Source organism: Canis lupus, chromosome 5 (assembly GCF_011100685.1).
Source record: "Canis lupus familiaris isolate Mischka breed German Shepherd chromosome 5, alternate assembly UU_Cfam_GSD_1.0, whole genome shotgun sequence".
NCBI lineage: Eukaryota > Metazoa > Chordata > Mammalia > Carnivora > Canidae > Canis > Canis lupus.
Window position 1 is genome coordinate 12,699,727 of NC_049226.1, and position 17,404 is coordinate 12,717,130.

Below are 17,404 nucleotides of genomic sequence, written 5' to 3' on the forward strand. Positions count from 1 at the left end.
CTCTCTCTCAAATAAATAAATGAAATCTTTAAATATACTGGAGCATCTGAATTTTGTCAAGTTTCCATAGCAGTGTGGTCTAGAACCATACAAAAGAGGCTGATGAAGGGACAGGATGGGTCAAAAAAGAAAACGTGCATTAAGAAGATTTGGGAAATGGGTTCATTTCCATTAAGATATAAATGCAGTAGACCACAGGGTAGATTGTTACGTGAAACTCTGGTCTCTCCAAGGAAAATGCAAGGAACTAAGCTACTGGACATGGGAACTGTAGCAATGTTATGCTAAAGTTTTGCAATAGTCTTCTTCCCTTGGTCACTGTGTCTAAATAAACTAAGACCATGCCAAATACATTCAGCACCTGCTGGGAACTCGTTTCTCCATCTTCTCTTCCTTTTCTGTAGTACATGTGACTGTATTACAGGGAAATCCTTGCTTTCAAAAGCAGTGCTGTGAGAACCCAGAATGCAGGTCCTCCTTGCTCAAGAGCATGACCTCAGTCCTGAGAGTTGCAACCCCACATGAGTCAGACTACTGAGCGGTTGAGTGGGAGGTTTTCAAGCTACACTCCAAGAGCTAGTCACAGGCAGAGCACATGTTGAAAACTACGCCGCTAACTTAGCACAGTTTGTCAGTTTTTTTCTTTTAATCTCCCCCAGTTTCTTCAACTAGGGGTAAGAAATGAGACTCAGAGCAAGTACATTTTTATAGAGATGAGAGCAGAGAGAAACAACCAATGCACAGAGTGTTACCCAAGAGTGTAAGGCTAAGCAAAATATAGTGGTACGTCCTGCAGTCAAGGTGAGCTGGATAAGAACACATAGAAGTGAATGAGAAAAGGATGAGCCATTTGTGTGCAACACCCACCCCAAGTGGTTTCTAAGGAAGGATAAAGAAAGGAAACTGAACCAGGCCCACATGTTGACATTTTATCTCACCTGACAGCTTAAATAAATATGCCCATTCCAAGCCTCTCTTCTTGTCGTCCATGCAACAACCACATGCACTTTGCACAAGTCTAGAAACAGAAGCCAGAGTTTCTGGCCGTTGCTTAAACTTGTCACCTTTCCAAGCTTACCCCAGGGCAGATATCTACTGAGCAGATGGGATGGCGAAATTTCCCAAGGAAGCCTTTGGCTAGAACAACAAACACCCCAGAGGTTGGTTCAAGGTATAAATGCCATGCTAGCATGGAGCTGGTAGGGGGGTAGGCTGGAGGACCTAGCACTCTGCATTTCTCTCTGTGCCAGCTGGTTAAGGAAGAGCACAAAGGAGGCCAAAGCTGTAGGCTGGTCCAACCTTGGTCAGAGACCTTTTTGGATTTAAAGGACTGGAAGAGGGATAGAGAGGATTATAATAGTGAGACTGACCAATTACTTAGGCTGGGTCAGGGATGTAGACTTGGGCAGGCTTGGAAATTCAGTTTTATCAAAGAACACGTGCTGGGTTGGGCCATTATCAATCTTCTGGATGTTGGCTATTTGCCTTTCAGGCAGTCTCCACTCCATCTCACCCTGTGCTGCGCTCCCACAGGCTGGCGGTGTGAACCACATCAACAGAATCCTTGACCCTCTGGCTTTCGGTTGGCGTTGACCATTTGAAGGCATTCGCAGGAGATCACATTGTAGCAAAGAAAGGCAGTCAGGGAGGTGCCTCCCCCAGCTTTCTACCTTCCGGGTGGCTGTGGGTCAGCCACATTGCTCTGTTGAGGGCCCAGCTTGCATGGGGTGCCCTAGTCCATACAGCCCCCCTACCTGTGTTCTAGGAACTGCTTCTTCTTGTGCCTTTAGGAGGACAAGAGGAGGCCTAAGAGTTTCCCCCTATTATTAATGCAGAACACTGCCCTATTCCTGGCAGATTTTCCACACTTCGTAAATCGCAGCTTTATCAAACTCTCCTTAAAACATCTCATCTCATGTGCCGACTCAGAACACTTGTGATATTCAATCAATCTGACATTCAATCAACATCCATCAGCTCATAGTATGGAAATTAAGATGAGAATAACTGTCCCTAAGGTAAGAGTGTATGCTCCCTGTGATTTTATCCTCTGACTTTATTAGTTTGGATTGTTGCAAAGACAACTTTCAAAAGCTCTTAATTTTGTCCTGTGTGCGGTGCTTCAGATTTGAACAAGCTGCCTTCAGATGGATGGTAGTACTGGGTAATAATCTTGTTAAATATGTATAGGTGTTAGTTATGCTGGCTTTTTTTACTCGACTATATGAAAATATAAAACTAACTGTGTTAAAACAGTAAGATATTTAAGCGTCTGCCTTCCACTAACGTCATGATCCTGGGGTCCTGGGATGGAGCCCCACTCTTACTCAGTGGGGACCCTGCCTCTCCCTCTCTCTTTGACTCTCCCACCACTCATGCTCCAGCTCTCCTCTTTCTCTCTCTTTCTCAAATAAATAAATAAAATCTTTTTAAATAAATAGTAAGATATTAGGAGTGACTATTAATAGGCTATTGTGCAGTGATTCAGAGTACAGATTTTAAAGGCAGGCAGACAGAGATTCAAATCTACCACCTATTGGCTGTGTGTCCTTTGAAAAGCTACCTAATTTCTCTTAGTCTTGTTTGCTTTCATTCATGAAATAGTCATAATAACTGTATCTACTCCTTATGGTTGTTGTGAAATAATAAATACACCAAGTACAGCTATAGTGAGCACTTAAAATGGCAGGTATTATTACCATTAGTAAAATGTGTTAAAACGATGATGTACTTGAGGGGCACCTGGGTGGCTCCGTGGCTGAGCATCTGCCTTCAGCTCAGGTCATGATCCCAGGGTCCTGGGATGGAGTTCCACATCACGCTCCCCACAGGGATCCTGCTTCTCCCTCTGCCTGTGTCTCTGCCTCTCTCTGTCTCTCAAGAACAAATAAATAAAAAAAAATATATTTTTTTAAATGATGTACTTGAAAGTAAGTTATCTCATCGGGTTTCTATGAAGGTTAAATGAGGGAGTATCTTTAAAGTGCTTAGAACAGTTCCTGGCACATATCTAAAAGCTATATGAATGTTAATTAATACTTAAATAATATTTAAGTGTAAACACCTAGGTATAATTTGATTCCTTTCTCTCTGCCTTTTAATTATTCTCCGTCTCCTCTCAAACCACTTTTGGATTTCCCTCCAGGCTTAAATTGAAAAGAAACTTCTACTTTATCCTGAAATGTCTCTTGGAGTCAAAAACCTTCCCCAGCCCATACATACTTGTTTGAAGTTCTGAGTTTTAAACCTCGGGTCAGCTTAGGGTGAAAAATAATTTCAAGCAAGCTTTTTTGAATATTGAATTCCTCACACTCCTGAATGAGATCTTAGCTATCTTTTCACCTTAGAGGCGTGGCGGGGGGGCTGTTAGGTTTTCTACGACTCCTTACTGGAGTTTGTTTAATTTGCTGCAGCAGCTCACAGAACTCAGAAAAACAGTTTACTTATAGATTATTGGTTTTTTACAAAGGATATTAAAGGATACAAGAGAACGGCCACATGAAGAGATACATAGGGCAAGGTCTGGAAGGGTTCTGAAGCACAGGAGCTTCTTGTCCCCGTGGAGTTTGGGATGCACGGCTATCCAGAACATTGATGAGTTCTTGGGCACCGACCCAGAGGCTCTCCAAAACCCATGCTTCTGGGTTTTTATAGAAGCTTCCTTACGTAGGCAAGATGGATTAAATCATCAGCCATTGGGGATTCAGTCTCCCACTCTTCTCCCCTCCCCAGAGGTCAGGAGTTGAGGCTGAAAGTACCAACCTTCTAATCACCATGGTTGCTTCTCCTGGCAACCAGCCCAAATCCTTAGGGCCTTTCCAAAATCAACTCATTAACATAAACTCAGGTATTATTTAAAAGAGCTTGTTAGGAATAACAAAATATGCCTTGGCCTCTCTTGGGAGCTCTATATGCCTGAAATGAGGACGAAGACCAAATATATGTTTTTTATTATATATCACAGTAGTACATTTCTATAACCAAGAAGGCCAAGAGGTAACCTCAGTTCAAACCTAGCTGGATCCAGGGGTTTCAAATGATAACACAAGGACTATGGTTTTCACCACCTCTTAGCTCTGCAGGTGGCTGGTTCTGTTGGCTTCAGACAGATTTTCTCCAGGTGACGGGGAAGATGATCACTGGTTATTCCTGGATTATATATCATCCTTCGGGGTAAAGAGAAAAGAGAGAACCTCCTCTCCCTAGCATATCATTCAGTCCATATCAGTTCCTGAAGAGGACCCTGGTGAGGTCACACATCCATTTGTCTATATCCAGGACAGTGGGTGTTCTGATTGTCAGCTGGAGGCATGTGCCCACAATCGTCACATGGTGTGGGGAAAGGGCCTTTCTCAGAAGGAAGGCTTGAGGAGCAGCATAAACCCTGACTCCATTTGGCTGGAACATTTCTCTAAACTCTCCGATGCAAAACTGTTTTAATACCTATAGAGTTAGATGTACATTCAGTTTTGGAAAAGGAGCCCTGTGGGTTTGATGATATCGAGGATGGGTCAGAAGTCACCCTCTCTCCCCGGTCATTCTCAGAACTCTTTGTAGACCGCTGGTTGATGATGATAATCTACCTGGCCATTATGATCTCAATGCGAAAAAAAGTGGAAGGGTCACTCCGTTGCACCACATCCCCAATTTACCCTCCTATCTCCCCAGATAGTCGCTAGAGACACACCTGTGAGACAAAAAAAGAAAGTGTCTTAGCACAGATTAGGTCATGAACAACAGCCACGTTTATTCTTTCATACTCTCAGTTCCCCAATCTGCTTTTTCTTTCCATTGAGGTAAAGCCAAAAAGACAGAATGAAAAGATACCCCCAACATACATTTTTCATTTCTCTGTGACAACTCCATGATGTCTCCTTATTTTTCAGTGAGGGGGTTTTCCTGACATCTGGCTTTTATAATTCATTCACTAGGTAGTTTCAATTTAATGATCAATTTTTAAAAATAACTTTTCTAGGCCCCCTGACATTTCAGCCCTTTAAACAGAACGTAATAGAATTTTCCAAAGGAAAAAAAAAAAAGAATTTTCCAAAGAAATAAATGGTGATTTCTTTATACAACGTCTTACATTCAAACACATTTGCATACACGGTCCACCTGAAAAGCTACAACTAACGATTTTATACATGAGATTCTCATTTTCCTCTTCCCAGAATCCCTGCCCTCCTTGTATCAATATTCTTTCAAAACCTCACATAAAATTATTCCCTCTAGGAAGTCTTCCCTGATTAACCAATCACTTCCAGATCTAATTACATATTTTTTCATCGTATAAACATTAATTGGAGATACAGTTCCTATTAGGTTCACCTTCTCTTATTCATATATGAATTTGAAGTTTCAAGAGTCTTAGGTTGCGAGTATAGATAGACAACTTATGGGCGGGGCTCTTCTCTTCTGTGTTCCTCTAGCCATCCCTACATCCACAAGATTGCTTGAAGCAAAGACAATGGAGGAACTTATTTACTGGTATAGTGAAAAATCCTGGGCCCTGCAAAATGCCAGAGCCAAGGTGAAGTTCCAGCTCTCTCTCTCTTTTTTTTTTCACCTCTCTTATTTACCAGCTGTACAGGGAAAAAGATCAATATATGTAAAAGCTTAATTTTTTTACATGAAAAAGTGATAATAAAGTGTTGAGTGTTTGTGTGATGATTAAATAAGTTATGTATTCGAAAACATTTAAGGATGCTCGTGGATCCTTTAAAAAGTATTTGTTTCCTTAGTGATGTGATTGAAAAAGCTACCGAGTCTGTGAAATGACTTTCTCGTTTGTTGTTGATTTTTGAAATTCTTTTCCAGAAGACAAAATTCCTTGTGCCAAATTAGAAATAAAAATAAAATTGCAAATGATCTTGGAGCAAGTAACAATAAACTTAAATATGTGATAAACACATGGCTACACGTCCTATCTCTGCTCCTTCCCTTACCTGGGATTGACACCATGAACTGGTCAAAGCAGAATGTCCCACAGAGCCTGGGGTACACCTCGGAGTCCCCAACACAGGACTCTAGACAGACACTAGCAATTGATTGGCGTGTGTCCATTCATGCTAACACATATGTCATTGACACTGGTTACTTTCAGGACAGCAGAATTTGATTTGAGGAAGAGAATAAAGGAACACTCATTGCTCGGTGTAGAGGTAAGAAAGGGCACCAGGGGAGATAAAGGTGCAAGTTCTCTGGCCTGATGTAGTTTCTAAAATGTTACCATTACCCTATTTTTATAATAAATGAGGAAAAATTTTATCCCTGGCGAGTTTATGGTGAAAGATAAAAAATAGATCAAGAATATAGACATTAGTGTGTATGTGCCTACTAGCAAAAATTGCCTAAACCAAAAAGATACAACATATGTCTTACTCAAGCCATTTCATCACTGAGCAACTTGGGATATAATCCTGTAGCTGGCAAATTCTGCTACAGGAAGGCGTGATTTAGGGGAAAAAGGAAAGAGCCATTTTTCTCTCTCAAGGTTTCACAACTGCAAAAATCTTATCCAACCAACCAACCAACCAACCAACCAATCAGTATTTATTGACCTTCCACATGTACAGCATAGGACCAGGCCATACAAATATACATAGATGGATAAGATTCCCCCGTTCTCTGTTTTCTTAATTCTGTATTTGCCTGTTTGGCCTCCATTAATTATAGAGTTAAACCAATGGCCCAAATTGTTCACATCTCCCCTGTGATCTGGCTTAAGTAGACACATAAAAACCGTGTTACAAGCCCTCCAAGCAATCCTGAGGCCATACTCCCAACCACCTCCTTATCTAACTCACACATCAAGCAAATATTTCCTTTGCCTTTAATCAACACAAGGCCAGGTGCCAGACAACCAAGGACAGTCTCTATGCCCCCAAAGCTGACTGGAATTATTCAAACTAATCAGTCAGCTGTTTACCCCGTCCTATTATATCTTTACCCCAGAAGCTCCGATAAACACTATGGCCTATACTTCCCCCCCCTCACTTCTGCTTCTGTCTCCTGACCAAAACTGGTGCTTCTCCACATGGCCCTGTGTGGGTTGGCATGACCTCCTTCCCACAGGAGTTGTAGGTAATAAACACCTTTTGGTGGCATTAAACCTCTCCATATTGCCACTCAGTCACCTTGATAAATTAAGACCCATTTGCAAATCATCTACCCAAAACAACTTCCTCCCCTATCCCTCTCCTTTCTCTGACTCAAAAATCTCCTTCTCTTTGTTCCTTACCTAATCTTTTCTTCGTCATAATTCAGATTTGCTTATAGGCTGATCCATGTTTTTCAGGCCTTCTGAGCCCCCCAGAAATGGATGTGGATTGGTTCTTGGTAGAACTATTTGCCTTTCTTGGCCGTGCCTTGACACCACCCCTTGTAGACTTCAGGTTTCCTTTTATTTGCTGTTAGGCACTGCTTCCATTCTCCTTCCTCTTGATAGTCCTCAACAAAAATCTAGAATATCCTCAGGCCACTGCTCAGTCTTAGAGATACATTTCCACTCTATTTAGTGCCTCGGAGAAGTCATCATGGTTAATGTCTGCACTTTAATGCTCCCTCCTGAGCTATGGTTCATCCAGCTAAGTCATGCTTTAGTGATAATTAGGAAAGAGGTGACCGACATGGGGATTAGAGACGTGGCTTAGTTTGTCTGGGAGATATATTTTTTTTTTTACTGCTAATTTATATGACAAATCTGGGAGGCACTCTTGGCTAGCATAATTTATTTTACTGGGATGAGAGGTTGTGTTTTTCTAACTCTTCAGTTGAGCTTGCTGACCTGTATAAAGTCAGCAAAATCCAATAATATCGTTCAAGCATCCTTGTAAAATCTATGCTAAATACTAGCAATTGAGTTCAAGTAGATACAGTTGGTGTCCTTTGACTATTTAGATTGCAAAGCTGACACAAACATGAAACAGTTTATCATAACACCAGAGAATATGCTCACGTGTTATAATTTATTCATAGTTGCTTTCTCGCTAAAGTCTTAGCAACTAAGCTCTGAGCTCCCCACCTCCTACTAGACCTGCTGAAATACACTAGAATTGCCTGATTCTCAGCCAATAATGGTGAGACTTCCCCAAGTTCAGCACCAGTTTCCCAAGTCTTATGCTTGGTCTTCCAAATGTTTTTACCCTGGACTTCCCTCCTTAGTGACTGGTAGCTTGGTGTTTTGTTTCAATATGAGGTTTCAACTGGCTAGCATGTGTTAAGTAACTTCCTTCTCCACAATGTACTTTAATTGAACCGCTTCTTATTCTTCAGATATCCCGTAAGAGCCCCCTCAATGACATGGAAAGGCCATCTGGTTTTGTGGCACGTAGCTGCATGCATCTCTCCCTGCCTCTAGAGAGCTGTAACCATAGTCTGAGCCCCTCCGTCTTTCCATAATGCCAGTTGGAGCAGATCTTAACAACTTAATCCTGCATTTTTATAGGTCAATTAGCATTTATCTGAGTAATTAACAAGCCCAGTTCCCCACTGTGCTAAACCTCTCAAAATCATACAAAACTGGACCTGTAAATCCTTAATCCCACTTCTACACTCTGGCACAGAGCTTGGTGTCATAGCCACTTTGTGCGGGCTTATCCTTCAGAGCACAATAGGAAAATCATTCTGGACTTCAAGAAGGAAATCTTAAGACAAGAAACAGAGGTAGGCAGAGAGAGGTCATTGGTGCAACCACTAAAGAAAAAACTTCAAGCTGCCAACTTCAGCTCTATAGGGAAATGGAGACTAATGCCAACGACAGATTTCAACTCCATGTCAGCTGAAATCTAACATGTAGTCATTCATTTGAGCTATAGCTTGAATTTATTTCTATGTATTTGTGACTTTGAAAATGCAGTATCAACCATGGTGCTATTTCCCTTAGACTTGGGGCAAAAGAACTTCAGTGGAAGATTGCCAGTTACTGCAGTAACATTTCAGGGAGGGAGGCTGGAAGGAAGAACAATACGTTCCCACATTTGGAGACTTTTTCTCCCCCTTATATCTGATTTTTCTTATTTCTGTATGTAGGGATCTTGCGCGTTAGCCATGTTTAAAAAAAAAAAAAAAGCTTATTTCTTACTCAGCCATCAACTCACACTTTGAAAAGAGCAAAAGGGCTTTTACTAGTTTGACATTAGCACACTTATTGTACTTTATTTATTGATGGATTACAGAACATTTATATGTGTCTTATCTCCATAGTAAAGTGTAAGCTCAGGGAAAGGCAGCAGCTCTATAGAGCTAGGGGAGCAGTGCCCATGAGACTGTATGCAAATAAGAATTGGCATCACCGCCCTTCCTCCGGGAGGAGATGAGCACTCCTTCATTCTCAAGGTGCTGCAACTGATTTTGGAACTTTGCAAGGGGTGGAAGGAGAGGGGAGAAAACCCAGGCAGGCACCCAGCACACAGAGCTGGATGCAAGGCTCAATCTCATGACCCTGAGATCATGACCCGAGGCGAAACCAAGAGTTGGATGCTTAACCAACTGAGCCACCCAGGCACCCCTAGAATATTTTTGAGGTCCAACCTCCTTGTGGCATGTATCAGTAGTTCAGACTTAAGGCGGAATAATTTTTCACTATATGGATATACCACATCTGTGTATCCATTCATCAGTGATGGATATTTGGATTGTTTCCAGTTTTTAGCCGCTATGAATAAAGCCATCTGAACATCCACATGTAAGTCTTTGTGAGGACTTCATTTGCTTTTTATCAGAAAATAGGTTTCTCAATTTTATCTTGCCTCTATTCTCCATAGCTTTGCAACATTGAAAATATTTAAAAAACTGTACAAGATCCAAAGGTGATGTCCAAAGAAAATAATTTTTTAAAAATTCTTTCTATAGATAATACAATTGGACTAAGAGTAATTGTTCTGAAGGAGATCATATTCATTTGATATATAAACTCAGGTGTATTGGTTATTAAATAGTTCACCTATTTTATAATCTATGTGAATGGTTTAATTATACCACTCCCGTGAATTGACAACAGTTTAGCACAGTAGTTTGCAGATAGTAGCTGCCTAATAAATATTTGCTGATTGATTTAAAAATGCCCTCCGTAGTTCCCCTTGGAAAGTAAAATATCGAAAGCTTTTATTTTTAACAGTGTTTTTCCATTTTACACAAAATGTTTTCCACTTTGTATAAACAACCAGGGTCCTCTGAGAGAACAAGACAAGCTATCTGGAGAGCACCAGGTCACGATTATTTATTGGGCAGCCATATTGATCTTCCTTCAGCTCAAGGGGCAAGAGCAATTGCTCTGTAGGCCTGGAGAAGCAGGAAGCATTTTTGTGGGGCCAGTGGGAGCATTTGGTCAGCCAATGCATTATGTCTCCATGAGAAACAGTCACAGGAGGCAAGCTTTCTCTTGGCAAGGGTCTCCCCTGCCCCTTGCTGGCACATTTTCTTAGAAGGTTGACTGGCCTGGATCCAACATTGGCTAACTTCCTCTCACTGGCTCTCTTGCACACTCTTCCAGGCCTGTGTGGTCAGATTTGGGCTGTAAACTCAACAGATTCCAACCACAAGGAAACTAGAACCACTTCGTGGTCCTGCTTGCTGACATTTTAGCTGTCTTACTGGCTCTGGGCAGCCACTAATACATATATGTCTTCGGTCTGTGGGCTCTGGGGTGGCACTTAGTGAAAGCCCATCTTTAATTGGACAAATGAAGGGTCCCCCTCTGGGCTTTCCCAGTGCTGAAGCAAACAGTGCATTAGAAATGCAGTCTGAGTGTCTGCCCACAGCTTGGGTTCTGTGTGCCTCTTCCCCGGGAGCACCGCCAAGGGCCGGACAATGACAGGGTCTTTTGGACAGGTTCTCCCGCCTAAGCAGGCAGCAGGCACTTTCCCCCTTTCACGTGATCATCAATTGTTTCTGTTTTAATTTCCAAAGCACCTTCATACGCCTAGGCACTCAGCACAGGTTTTAGAACTTAACAGAAAATGTATTTAAATGGTTGTAATTCTTTCCCACAACGAAATATTAAGTTTCATTTTAGTAGATAGCAATTAAAAATTCAATATACTCAACATTTTGTCTCATTACTTGTTTATCTCCCTTTAAAAAATAAAAAGGAAAAAAAATGGATCTTATCAACTCTATTCTTATAATGTAATTGTCTCTCCTTTTCCTTTATTTGAATTTTTGGCTCACCCACTGCAGATCACAACTAGGCCCAGAGCTTTTTCCTTCTGGGAGGAATATTTCATCCTTCCTCCCAGTTATGCTCTGTCCCACTCCTGCAGCCGTGTCATCCAAGTGGAGCTTTCCTGGTCTGACTCTCACCCAGGAATGGACAATGACCCACTTTGGCCAATCAGAGCCCTTTCCTGAAACTTTCCCAACTGAAACTGAAGGGGAAGAGGACTAGTTGCTCTTTGATCAACACAATCTTATATTTGCTTAAGCAACTCCCAGTTGGATATTGTCACTTGCAACCAAAACCCTTGACTTACATACATACTCTTCCTACAATCTTGGCCGGTCTCACTGTCCTAGAACTTTATTACTGACGTTTAATTAGCAAATTAAAACAAAACAAAACACGTGCCATGATACTTTTGCTTTGTACTATTTCCCTTTTATAACCTAAGGATTTTTTTTTAATTTTATGTATTTATTCATGAGAGACACACAGAGAGAGGCAGAGACATATGCAGAGGGAAAAGCAGGCTCCATGCAGGGAGCCTGATATGAGACTGGATCCCAGGACCCCAGGATCACACCCTGGGCCGAAGTCAGGTGCTCAACCATTGAGCCACCCAGGCGTCCCAAACTAAGGATTTTTTAAATGGCTCTAAGGTTAACAAGAGGAAAGAGACAAAGATAGGAAGGTGCTTAGAAACTACATCACTATGGAACATCACAGACAATTGAGTGTTCAACTAGAAAAGAAATCCAAACAGCCTCTGGGGAAGGCGTGGTGGAAGTCAAGCTATTTGCAATTATTTGAAAAGCTGATATATGAAGAAAGAAGTCAAGCTGTCTGTCATTTTGCAGAGGAATTAATTTCCAGGGGTGGAATTAGCAGAGTCCCATTTCTGTTCTTTGTAAAGAGAAAATACATTCTAATAACCAAAGTGTACCTCAAACAAGCAAGCCTCCCTTAAAAAGTAAGATTCCCAGACGCTTAGAGGTTAACATTTAAAGACTCCTGGGTGATGGGGATTACCTCAGATTCTCTTTAATTTTTCAGAGTCTGTGGTGTTGAAGTGGAGATGGAATAGTAGGAGGGAGAGGTCAGGAGCTTAGGGATGTTGACATCACATCTGCCTGCGATGAGAATCAGGCTCCATCTGAGATAGGAACTGATCCTTATGCATATCCTGCCAACCTGAGTGATCGGTTGTCAACTTCCCTAACTTCGTTAGTTAAAATTATCTAAGTGGTGGCTGGGGAATCCTGTCCCTCTCAGTTTTCTAATGGACAAAATGGGGAACTTGGACTAGCTTAGAAGTCTCCAGATCTTCCTACTAGAGATCATAGGGGAAGGACCGAGAGGAAATCCCAAAAGATGGAGAGCTGAGGAAGTACGACCTCCAGTATTGTTATGGGAGTCAGGTTCTTGAACCCGAAATGAGGCCAGACCTCAAAATCAAAGGCACAGAGGTTACAGGTGAAGCTGAAAGAAGACACAGCAACAACACATAGTACTTAGGCTGGCCTCCTCCAACAATGGGGAGGGCCCTGCTTGTATAAAGTTCCTGTTCTGGTCCCCACTCGGGTCCAATTTGCTAATGAGGGAAAGAAAAAAAAATGTTTCATCCTGGTTGGTTGTTGGTTGGTAGGGTCTTGCCCTGATTGGTTGATATTGGCAACTCAAGCAACTCATTGGTGCTCTTTGGAGCCGGGTTTTCTGTTTTAAATCTGGTTTGTAGAGCAGACCTGTCTTGGTTCTGCTGTTAAGGAAAGCAGTTTAAAAATAGTAGCCAACAGAAAGTGCCCCAGGTGCACTGTTTTTTTCTCTTGGGTTTTTGTTCCCATAGACCCTCACCGTCTCAGTATTCCACATGCTTTCTAGTTTTCTCTAACCATTGGGATTGCCTTACAGCTGGAGAAACGCACAGAGTGAAAAGAATGGTGGAGAATGGGGGGATATGTGCAGGAATGGTAACATGATTTCCGTGGACCTGTGCAAAATGAAAATGCAGGGCTCCTTGTTCAAAATCACAAGAATTTCAAGACAGCAGAGGTAGAGCATGAAATCAAGCGCAGGTCCTTTTTCTTTTTCTTTTCTTTTCTTTTTCTTTTTTTAATTTTTTATTCATGAGAGGCACACAGAGAGAGGCAGAGACACAGGCAGAGGGAGAAGCAGGCTCCATGCAGGGAGCCCGAGGTGGTACTTGATCCCAGGAGCTTGGTATCATGACCTGAGCCGAAGGCAGATGCTCAACCGCTGAGCCACCCAGGGGCCCCAAGTGCAAGTCCTTTTAAGCGTAGGACCCTACGTAACTGTATAGATCCTATGCCCTGAAACCAGCCCTGAATATATAACGCCCTGTATCACGTGGACACATAAAAACAATAGATTTGAGGGTTTTTGTGTAGTTAATTTCAAAACTCTCATTTGGCTATAATAGAGGATACTTCAATCAAAAAATCAATTTGAAGCTCTACTGATCATCTATAGACTAAAAAAACTTTATAATTCTCTAAGTAAACAATAGAAGAAACAAATAAATGCCCAACAAATTTCTCTGAATTCCCTAAAATTGGAATGATTGTGGGTTTGGTTTATAATGAAAATCTGCTCCCAAAGAGGCCTGCCAACTAAGGCGATTTGCCTGCATTGTTTAAACACATATTTTATCTCCATTTGTCTTTATTCAGAATCAAATGCATCCATTTATCCTCTCTTCTGGGATTGGTGTCAATGAATTATTTGTCTTTTATTCTTCAGTAAGCAACTACTTATCACACCTTAAGTACTTAAACGGCCCTACATTGTACTAAGTATTTTAAGTACTGGGACCCAGTCCACAGCTAAGGATGGCTGGTGAGGTGGGGTGAACAGTCACATAAAGGAAGGGAATATCATGAACCGAGACATGAAGGTTAAAATCCTTTTTTTATTATTTTTAAAAGATTTTGTTTATTCATGAGACACAGAGAGAGAGAGAGGCAGAGACATAGGCAGAGGGAGAAGCAGGCTCCTTATGGGAGCCGGATGCCGGATGCCATCCCAGGACCCCAGGATCACCACCTGAGCCAAAGGCAGATGTTCAAGCACTGAGCCACCCAGATGCCTGAAGGTCAAAATCTTAAACTGGTCACTCAGTGACCTTTGCAAGCTGTTGGCGGTGGGGCTTTGGAGTGGCCAGAGCTGTTGATCCTATGCTGAGATGCCTCAAAACTTTATTTTAAAATGTCTGGATCCCAGTGAAGCCCTACTAAACCCAAGTTACGGGGAGATTTGGAGAAAACTGGCGTCGATGGGCTTCATTGTTTATAAAATCAAGAGTGCTGGTAAAAAAAAAAAAATAAAGCATTGAAAGCTTAGAATCCTGAGAAGCTGATGGTGAGTAATAACCAGTTTTACTTTGCACATCAGGTAGACCATCAGCCTGGCTATAAATTTAAGCAAGCTATGTCAGATGGAAACGTAAACCATTGCTGTATACTTGTATAGGTACTGTTGCCTTCATGGCATGAATAAAATCACCTGAAGATGAAAAAACAATCTTAAGTTGGCTGGAGAATCCAGTGTGGCTGGAGTATAGGAGGGAGGAATATAGAAAGGAAGCTTGGAGCTTCCTGTAGCTCCAATAGTAGAAGGCCTGTGATACCAAAGGAATTTGTCATTGATCCTATGAGCCAGAAGGAATCTTCCGCTAGAGAAGTGGTAAGAGCTGCCGCTTTAGGAATTTGTTAGTCACACCTGGCACTAATAAGTGGTAGCTATTATTATGTAATAGTTTAACAAGTATTTAGAAGAAGTAACAACAGGGTGCCTGGGTGACTCAGAGGTTGAGCATCTGCCTTTGGCTCAGGTCATGATCACAGGGTCCAGGGATCGAGTCCCACAATGGGCTTCCCTTAGGGAGCCTACTTCTCTCTCTATGTCTCTGCCTCTCTCTGTGTGTCTCTCATGAATAAATAAATAAAATATTTAGAAGGAAGGAAAGAAAGAAAGAAAGAAAGAAAGAAAGAAGAAAGAAAGAAAGAATAACCACAAATAATGTACACCAATGTAATTTCCAAGAAAGAAAGAAGAAAGAAAGAAAGAATAACCACAAATAATGTACACCAATGTAATTTCCCCAGAGTCTTCCCAATATAGTGGATTACCAGCTATCATGGTGTCTCCATTATTTAAGTCTTTCAATTCTCAGTGGTTCTCCATGTGGAGGCCTTGCACATCATTCATTAAATTTATCCCCAAGGATCTTTCTTAATACTGTTATAAATAATACTCGAACAAATTATTTCCAGTTGTTTGTTGCTATATATAGACATTCAATAGATTTCTTTTATGTTGAAATGTATCCTGTGACCTTGCTAAATTCACTTATTTCTATAAATTTTGGGTTTTTTGGGTAGATTTTTAGAATCATTTGCCATGTATACTATCATGTTGTCTATGAATAAAGTACTTTTATGTCTTCCTTTATAATCTCCAAGTCTTCCCTTTCTTTTTAAAATTTCTTTTCCACATCTTTTTTACTGGCTAATACTAATAGTATTGTAAGAGCAGCCATCCTTGCTAGTTTCCAGTCTGGAAGAAGCTTTCAGTCCTTTGCCATTAAGTATGATGCTAGCTGTAGGTTTTTATAGATGCCCCTCATCAGACTTAGGATGTTCCCTTCTCTTTCTAGATTGCTGAGAGTTTTAGTTGGATTTTGTCAAATTCTTTTGCTGCATCTATTGAGCTAATCTTATGATTCTCTCCTTTATTTTTCTAATGTGGTAAACTATATTGATCAATGTGTATTATTGAACCAACTTAGCATTCCTATAGACAACCTACTTAGTCATGATGTATTATCCTTATGTATTGCTGGATTCAGTGTGCTAACATTTTATTCAATGTTTTTTTCCTCTTATAACTGCGAAGCTTACTTATTTGTCATTTCCTTTCATCATAATGTCATTTTGCCATCAGAGCAATTCTGGCCTCATAAAATAAGTTGGAAAGTGTGCAAAATGGATATTATCTCTTGTTTAAATGTTTAGGCCCCTTGATGTTGTCTTATAATGAAACACAAGGCTCTGTTCATTTTTTTCCACTGTTTTTTTTTTCTCTTTGTGACCCCCACCTCAACCTTCTGTCTCTGTTTCCTGCATCTTTTCTTTTTCCTTCTTATGCTATAGTTTGGAGATAACTCCCACGTAGAAAGCTGTAGTGACTATAGAGCCCACCTAATGTGTTTTTAATCTTTAAAGAGCATATCCCTCCTATTCCTCTTGTCTAAAGCTTTAAAAGTGCTGCTTCGTGTATTTTGTTCAGTCTTACCAATGTTCACAATATATAAATGAATTTGATATCTATACGTCATCATAATCAAAACCACAAGTCCAATATTACTATGTTTTTATTTTATTTTATTTTATTTTATTTTTTACTATGTTTTTAAAGCTTGCCGTTTACTGAGCATTTGTGTGGGAGAATAAACATTTTGCATGCCATTCCTCATGTAGCTGTCACACAGCTCTCTGTGGCATATACTATAGTGTTAAAGATGAGTAAATGAGACTCGAAGAGATTAAGTAAATTTTCTAAGGTCACGGAGTTTTTAGGTGGCATATTTAAAATTTGAATCTATCTCTACCAGATTAAAAAATCTAAACTCTTAACTATTACTTAATTGGGTCATCCTATAAAGATTAAATTGATTTACATTTGAAAAACACTAAGACCTATGATTCATTGAATCAGTAAAGCAGACCTATTCAAATTTCTAGTAAAGCATATTTCTAGTACTGTGGAGTAGCTGGCCAGTCGTTTGCCCGTTTGATTTCACTCAATTTTCCATTTTTCTCTTTGCTGCTCATTATCACAAGAAACCACCTCTTTCTTGCCAGGTTTCCTTCCCCTCTGGATTCAAGGAATAATAAAGAAACTTCTTCAGAATGGAAGCAAGTGACCCCAAGCAGTAATTAAAATCCATTCGATAAACACAAAGAGCACAAGTAAAGATAATTATGTAATTTTAAAAGACAACATAAATGCCTCTGTGTTCTTTCTTCTCTTACCTGATTTCACAAGCAATTGTATAAACTGGTATGTATAAAATTGTATGGTTGGGCTTATCGCATATGGAAATACAATATAATTGACAGTAACAGCACAAAGGAGGTGGGTGGGAGCAAAGCTGTATTATAGTAAGAAAATGACACCAATTGGTATCCTGATCCACAGAAATAAATGAAGATCAGAAATAGGAGATAA

General features: G+C 40.6%; 1 long non-coding RNA gene across 3 annotated transcripts in view; it reads left to right on the plus strand.

Moving 5' to 3' along the window:
• Positions 1–1,190: 1,190 nt before the first annotated feature.
• Positions 1,191–17,404, plus strand: part of LOC119871796 — a 42,220-nt gene continuing 26,006 nt past the window's right edge. Inside the window, exons 1-2 of one of the 3 annotated variants that reach the window (XR_005359140.1) lie at positions 1,191–2,018; positions 17,038–17,236. This is a non-coding gene — a long non-coding RNA (uncharacterized LOC119871796). The remainder of the gene's footprint in view (positions 2,019–17,037; positions 17,237–17,404) is intronic. The other 2 variants (XR_005359139.1, XR_005359142.1) reach the window with 2 other exon arrangements.